Source organism: Oncorhynchus masou, chromosome 29 (genome assembly GCF_036934945.1).
Source record: "Oncorhynchus masou masou isolate Uvic2021 chromosome 29, UVic_Omas_1.1, whole genome shotgun sequence".
Lineage (NCBI taxonomy): Eukaryota > Metazoa > Chordata > Actinopteri > Salmoniformes > Salmonidae > Oncorhynchus > Oncorhynchus masou.
Window position 1 is genome coordinate 5,863,133 of NC_088240.1, and position 8,059 is coordinate 5,871,191.

The following is an 8,059-nucleotide window of genomic DNA, read 5'->3' on the forward strand; positions in this document are numbered from 1 at the left end:
ACGTGCGTTGAAGATGTCATTCCCATAGCAACGATTAAAACATTCCCTAACCAGAAACCGTGGATTGATGGCAGCATTCGCGTGAAACTGAAAGCGCGAACCACTGCTTTTAATCAGGGCAAGGTGTCTGGTAACATGACCGAATACAAACAGTGCAGCTATTCCCTCCGCAATGCTATCAAACAAGCTAAGCATCAGTACAGAGACAAAGTAGAATCTCAATTCAACGGCTCAGAAAGACATTTAAACGTGTTAACCGTCGCAAGGCTGCAGGCCCAGACCGCACCCTCAGAGCATTCGCAGACCAGCTGGCTGGTGTGTTTACGGACATATTCAATCAATCCCTATACCAGTCTGCTGTTCCCACATGCTTCAAGAGGGCCACCATTGTTCCTGTTCCCAAGAAAGCTACGGTAAGTGAGCTAAACGACTACCGCCCCGTAGCACTCACTTCTGTCATCATGAAGTGCTTTGAGAGACTAGTCAAGGACCATATCACCTCCACCCTACCTGACACCCTAGACCCACTCCAATTTGCTTACCGCCCAAATAGGTCCACAGACGATGCAATCTCAACCACACTGCACACTGCCCTAACCCATCTGGACAAGAGGAATACCTATGTGAGAATGCTGTTCATCGACTACAGCTTGGCATTCAACACCATAGTACCCTCCAAGCTCGTCATCAAGCTCGAGACCCTGGGTCTCGACCCTGCCCTGTGCAACTGGGTATTGGACTTCCTGACGGGCCGCCCCCAGGTGGTGAGGGTAGGTAACAACATCTCCTCCCCGCTGATCCTCAACACTGGGGCCCCACAAGGGTGCGTTCTGAGCCCTCTCCTGTACTCCCTGTTCACCCACGACTGCGTGGCCACGCACGCCTCCAACTCAATCATCAAGTTTGCGGACGACACAACAGTGGTAGGCTTGATTACCAACAACGACGAGACGGCCTACAGGGAGGAGGTGAGGGCCCTCGAAGTGTGGTGTCAGGAAAATAACCTCACACTCAACGTCAATAAAACTAAGGAGATAATTGTGGACTTCAGGAAACAGCAGAGGGAACACCCCCCTATCCACATCGATGGAACAGTAGTGGAGAGGGTAGCAAGTTTCAAGTTCCTAGGCATACACATCACAGACAAACTGAAATGGTCCTATCACATAGACAGCATCGTGAAGAAGGCGCAGCAGCGCCTCTTCAACCTCAGGAGGCTGAAGAAATTCTGCTTGTCACCAAAAGCACTCACAAACTTCTACAGATGCACAATCGAGAGCATCCTGGCGGGCTGTATCACCGCCTGGTTCGGCAACTGCTCCGCCCTCAACCGTAAGGCTCTCCAGAGGGTAGTGAGGTCTGCACAACGCATCACCGGGGGCAAACCACCTGCCCTCCAGGACACCTACACCACCCGATGTTACAGAAAGGCCATAAAGATCATCAAGGACATCAACCACCCGAGCCACTGCCTGTTCACCCCGCTATCATCCAGAAGGCGAGGTCAGTACAGGTGCATCAAAGCTGGGACCGAGAGACTGAAAAACAGCTTCTATCTCAAGGCCATCAGACTGTTAAACAGCCACCACTAACATTGAGTGGCTGCTGCCAACACACTGACACTGACTCAACTCCAGCCACTTTAATAATGGGAATTGATGGGAAATGATGTAAATATATCACTAGCCACTTTAAACAATGCTACCTCATATAATGTTACTTACCCTACATGATTCATCTCATATGCATACGTATATACTGTACTCTAGATCATCGACTGCATCCTTATGTAATACATGTATCACTAGCCACTTTAACTATGCCACTTTGTTTACATACTCATCTCATATGTATATACTGTACTCTATACCATCTACTGTATCTTGCCTATGCTGGTCTGTACCATCACTCATTCATATATCCTTATGTACATATTCTTTATCCCCTTACACTGTGTATAAGACATTAGTTTAGGAATTGTTAGTTAGATTACTTGTTGGTTATTACTGCATTGTCGGAACCTGAAGCACAAGCATTTCGCTACACTCGCATAAACATCTGCTAACCATGTGTATGTGACAAATAAAATTTGATTTGATTTGATTTTAACATTTATTTGATCCTGCTCGTTTGATCTTAATCTTATTTCAAATTATCACACAGACCTTTCTCTCTAACAAATAATCAAATAATGACTTCTACCAATGTAGTATTGCTAAAAAAGAAAAATAACGACTTCTACCAATGTAGTATTGCTAAGAGACTTCTTAAGGCTAGGTGTCCTGCTCGCGAGACAACTTCCAGTGAAACTGGAGGGCGCGCAATTCAAATAAATAATCATTCAAATTATGAATAATAAACATTTAGGTATGAACAAGTGTCTTATATCGGTTGAAAGCTGACATTATTGCTAATCTAACTGCACTGTCCTGTGTCCATTACAGCGAAAGCCATGTGATTGTTTGAATCAAAATATTTTCCACCGCTACAGGTTTCATATATTCACAAAATCTTCCTCTGATTTGTCATCCAAAGGGTCCCAGCTATAACATGTAGTGTTGTTTTGTTAGATAAAAATCCTTCTTTATATCCAAAAAAGTCAGTTTCCTTGGCGCCATCGATTTGAGTAATCCACTCGTTCAACATGCAGAGAAAGGAATCCGAAAATATACTGTTAAACTTTGTTAAAACAAGTCAAAATACATTTCAATTGACTCCTCAGATACCATAAAAGGTAATCAAACTGTAACATTTCATACAGGAAAAAGTATGTTCAATAAGAAAAGTGATATTAGCAGGTGCTTCTTCTCTTCATCGCGTGCGCATATGCAAATTTCCAAGACTGTGTCCCTACAGTAAAACTCATTATTCTTACTAGTTTTGGAAGAAACAAGCCTGAAACCTTGAACATAGAGTGCTGACACCCAGTGGAGTCCAGAGGAATTGCATCCTGGGAGCTAGATTTTATTATTTCCCAATACTTTCCATTGAAAGAGCTGGGCTCTCAAAAAAATAAGAAATATTGTTTGTTTTTCTTTGGATTTTCTCCAACCATATCTATTGTGTTATATTCTCCTACATAATTTGAACATTTAATTTAGATGACATTTGTGATGAGTAGATCCCAGAATGTGTGTGTTGTTTTCATGCCTTTGTTATAATGTGATATTTAAATGATGGGAGATACTGGGATTTGGTAAAACATCAATTTTGTGGTGAATTTTCTATGCTGTTGAAGACTGAGGATGAAAAAAAATGGTCATAAAATAAAATAACTGTAATAAATCAGATGACTTTTAAATGGATAAGAACCATATTCCATTCCTGAGTAATATTCCTTGAATTATTATTTGAAATGTCTAATGGTAAATGCTATTCACAATACATATAGAATGTTATGCTTGGTCTCTAACTGTGCATCTCTGAGCTATGGCTAACTCAATATATTTAATGCTCAGGCATTGATTGCAAGATATAAGCTATTTTGTTCCTTAGCCTCTTAATAATTGCATAACGGTAAACCTAGACACGCGCATCTTATTGTACTCTGATTGGTGGCGCAAGGCTCACTACCTTGGCTATACCATCTGGATATGATTATGGGCCTATAGCCTTCGAATAATAATGGATAATATCATATTAGAGTCATAGATCCTCTACACTAATTATCTGTATTCCTCAGACAAAGTGAATTTTCACTATTCTACACTGAGACATGGACAGGGTCTGTTTTAGCAGTGTTTAGCTGTCAGATTGTGGAGCTGCAGTGGTGCCGCGCTGCTAATTGAACAAAGACAGAGCTAGTGGAGGTCACACCCTCATAGTGAGCTTGCCATGTATACTCTACCATTGCTAATGCAGCAATAATTACAACTAAGGCATGCGAAGTAGCAGAATTAATGTAGTTTTGCCATTCTGATTGGAGGGGTGTTGATGCAGAAGGATTAATTCATTTATTTTCTGCTCCACTGGTGAGCGAGTTGGGAGGCACAAAGGTTCCTGCCAGCCTAGATTTTGTTCCACGAAAGTTTCAGGCGATCCAGATAAAGACCTGAAATCTTTTGGGGATAAAGTATTAAAATAAATGAAGTAATGTTTAATCACATAGTTTCTCAATTCAGATGCGCAACATCACGAGGCATTCCGGAACATTAGTGAAACAGACCAAACAGAGCAGAGAGGGTTTTTGGGGTTTGAGAAGTCAATGAGAGAAATTACAAATTCTTCCTTAGCTGGTAACAACCCTAAATTTGAGCCAATTTAAAACAATTATATATATATATATATATATATATATATATATATATAAAGGCATGAAATAAATAAAATATAAAATAAAACAGATTTGAGGCAATATCTTAAATTGTTGGACATATTATTACTCCAACATCGTGACAAACTGACACGGTTTCTTTTTCATCAAAAAACAACTATATAGAAGGAATGCCTTTTGATTTGACGTGTTTCTACACATGAGCTTAGCTAGCAAACGTCGCCAGGACATCGCCTACAAGTGTGATCTGGGATCTGTGTTGGAGAAGTCGTTTCAGTCAATCATCACACCGTAAAGTTAATAAGATAACCCCTAACGCCAATGACAATGTTCCCCGTGTTTTCAGAGGTGAACCTTACGCCCCCACAAAAAATGATTAATGTAATGTGTGATGAGTGAGTGTGACATGAGTGTGGAGTGTGAATGCTGACGATTATAATCATTCCATTTGTAATTCCATGTCATCGCATAAGAAATGTTTTACTGAAGACATACGTAAACTAAATGACAGTGTTTTGACTCTGGAGACCTAAGATGGATGCTGTGTTTAATGCTACTAGTCACGTAAACACAGAAGTAAACAAATGGCACATTGGATTCCTAATTTTAAAAATAGGTGGTGCTTTTGTTACCGAGGAGACAAAGTTAAAAACATTTCTACCGTAAACGTTACATACAAATCTGAGTAGTATATACAAAAGAAGTTAGACACAAATCTACAATTCAAATTTTATGTTCAACATGGATGCCAGTTGTGATACTGATACCAGCCGTGACATGGATGCCAGCTGTGATACTGATGCCAGCCATGACATGGATGCCAGCTGTGATACTGATGCCAGCCGTGACATGGATGCCAGCTGTGACATGGATGCCAGAGTCCCTGAATGTCTCATATCTACTTATGTTTAATATTTAATTCCAGCAAAAACCCCAGAGAACATCTCCATAATCACAGGGTCTCATTATCACTCTGTCTCACAGCTACTGTGCCTGCACCAACACGTACACACACACACACACACACACCACCACCACACACACACATATATATACTCACGCGCGCACCGTCGTCACACTCAGAATGGGGTGGAGATTCAAAGTAAAAAAAATTTAAGTTTAAAAAAAGAAACAAAATGAAACCCTTCCTCCTACTCTCCTTCATGTGATTGAGGGTGCACTGGGTCTTTAATAGTCCATCTGCAGGCCCAGTGCTGGCAAAAGGCTTCCAACAAACCTCCCTCCTCCATGACAAAAAAAAAAAAACATTCTCAGCACCGTCCTATCTAGAATTTAAAAAGGGTTCTTTCTACCTGGAACCAAACAGGGTTCTTCAAAGGGTACTTCTATAGGGACACCCTTTTAGATTCTAGATTGCACCTTTTGTATAAGAGTTTATCTCCCATCAATGGAGCGTTGATATTCTCTGCTCACTGTACTTAGTGTTGTTTTAAATATAGCTGGCGAATCGTTGAAAGTGTGAAACGTGCCTCGCTTCAGCCTCTTTTTCCCTGGACAACGATCTGTCTCCGCTAAGACGAAGCAGTGGATTCTGGGAGGGATAATGACAGGGTGAGAAAGTAGAGGAGGGGATGTCAGAGGAGCTGTGAAATGTGACAGTGGTGATATGATCTGAGTTTTAGCCTTTTATAAATGCCATTCTATTTCACAACTTTACCTGACAATGAATGGACCAGCTCGGAGAGAACGACTCCCTTTACCGCAAATTCGCTCTTCATCTCTCTCTCCCTTTCTATCTTTCTCTCTTTATCTCTCTCTCTCTCTCACTCTTTATCTCTCTCTCCCTTTCTCTCTTTCTCTCTTTATCTCTCTCTCTCTCTTTCTCTCTCTCTCTCTCTCAACAAAAACCTCCTCAGACCTTTTCGCAATGACAATGTATCCTCAATGTATGTCTTTATGTTTTGATTGAAATTTCATCAGGCCATTGAGATGGTAATAAATCATCCCATCAGGCCATTGAGATGGTCATACGTCATCCCATCAGGCCATTGAGATGGTCATACATCATCCCATCAGGCCATTGAGATGGTCATAAATCGTCCCATCAGGCCATTGAGATGGTCATAAATCATCCCAGCAGGCCATTGAGATGGTCATACATCATCCCATCAGGCCATTGAGATGGTCATAAATCATCCCATCAGGCCATTGAGATGGTCATAAATCATCCCATCAGGCCATTGAGATGGTCATAAATCATCCCATCAGGCCATTGAGATGGTCATAAATCATCCCGTTCACCCTTTCTGCCGATGTTTCATTCTCCTTCTAAGACCCCTGCTCCTCCCACTAACGGTAAATCAGCAATATTTGTTCAACTACTGAGCCGAGTGACACTGGGTTAGCCTGATCGCCGTAGAAACTGAGTTGGAAAGGTGAAAGGTGTGAGAAGAAAGAACATGTCAAAGCTAACACTATGATTTGGTTCTGCGTGATATTAGGAAAGGGGCAAAAGACAGGTCAATCACATGACTTTATAAGACCAATGACAGCATCCCATGTGTCTTCAGAGGTGAACCTTACACCCCACAAAACAATATCTCAGCGCTGTGAGCCTGGATTTCCTCTTAGCAGGCCTCCACTGATCCCTCCATGTGTGAGATGAAGGCATCTGCATCAGGTTAAATACATTGCAGATGGGCGTGAGCGGCAGGGAGACACGTTTATTTGTGCTTTTAATAGATAGATAGAATAGCAAAAGCGGAACATAATCCCCATTTCCTTCCACTTCTCTCACCTTGGGCTGGAGGTGGAGATGCCACAGCGCGAGCCGCGTCAGGTTAAGACATTTATCCACACTAAGCACCTCTTGGAGCTCCATACATCCCTCCATTGCAAATCCGTTTATCACATTTACAGAGCTGGGCCCGGGTTCCCGATAGCGATTGAATTTAGGCTGTGTTTTAATTACGCAAATGAGATACAACATGCGGTTTTCCCACAACACCCTGCAGAGAGAAGGTTCGCTGAGGCATGTGCTGATGCTGATCGGATTGAACGAAAGGCATCGCTGCTCTCGGAGCAGCTGTCGCCGTTCAAATCTTTACTTAACAATAATAATTATTCAACAATACCGACGACGGATCAGCTTATTAAATGCACTACGTCAAGATCATGTTGTTACACGTCATGAATTATGTTGTTGAGGTAAAAATCCAGATTTAGAGCAGGAATGTAAAAAGTCCAAACAAAGATCATCTGAGAAAAGAGTGAACTGAATCAAGAGCCAGAACATGTAATCTGTGTAGTTTGGTAATCTTGGTAATTGAATACTGACAATGTGTCCTAAATGGTACCTCTATTCTCTATATTCCCATTGGGCCCTGGTTAAAGTAGTCTACTGAATAGGGAATAGGGTGCCATTTGTAATCTGTGTAGTTTCCCCGGTCTAATTGACAGCTCTTACAGCTACAGATAGACATACAGTGGGGCAAAAAAGTATTTAGTCAACCACCAATTGTGCATGTTCTCCCACTTAAAAAGATGAGAGAGGCCTGTAATTTTAATCATAGGTACACTTCAACTATGACAGACAAAATGAGAAAAACAATCCAGAAAATCACATTATAGGGTTTTTAATGAATTTATTTGCAAATTATGGTGTAAAATAAGTATGAAGTGAAAATTACAGGACTCTCTCATCTTTTTAAGTGGGAGAACTTGCACAATTGGTGGCTGACTAAATCCTTTTTTGCACCACTGTATATACAGGTATACAGACAGGCTAGCCTACAATTAGCAAAATATAACTCAATAGAATGAATA